This window comes from Cyanistes caeruleus, chromosome 2 (genome assembly GCF_971803275.1).
Source record: "Cyanistes caeruleus chromosome 2, bCyaCae1.hap1.1, whole genome shotgun sequence".
Lineage (NCBI taxonomy): Eukaryota > Metazoa > Chordata > Aves > Passeriformes > Paridae > Cyanistes > Cyanistes caeruleus.
In genome coordinates, this window is record NC_141702.1 from 35,591,000 (window position 1) to 35,591,536 (window position 537).

Sequence of the window (537 nt, forward strand, 5' to 3'; positions counted from 1 at the left end):
ATGGGTGCCAAGAGGATGGTGCCAGATGCTTTTCAGTGGTGCCCAGTGAGAAGGTGAGGAGCAGTGCCCATAATCTAAACCACAAGCATTTCCACCTCAACATGAGGAAGAACTTCTTTACACTGAGGGTGGCAGAGCTCTGGAACAGGCTGCCCAGGGAGGTGGTGGATCTCCCTCTGGAGACATTCCAGAGTAACCTGCTCTAGGTGACCCTTCCTTGGCAGGGGACTTGGACTGGATAATTTCTTTAAGTTCCTTCCGATCCTAATGATTCTGTAATATTAAGATACACACACCTATGTACGGTACCTATGTGTCTTTATACATACATATGTATCTATATTTACACACACCTACATACAGCCGTAGCTGCAGACGCCCACACCCACGGTTTGTATGTGCACCTAGACACAACTACACTCCGGTGCCTCTACAGCCACGTCTTTGGAATAAATGCAGGTGTGTGCGTTTTGCGCGCTCACTGCCCCATCTATGCTGTACAAACGGTGTCTGTGTATGCGGTGTGTGTAAATTCAC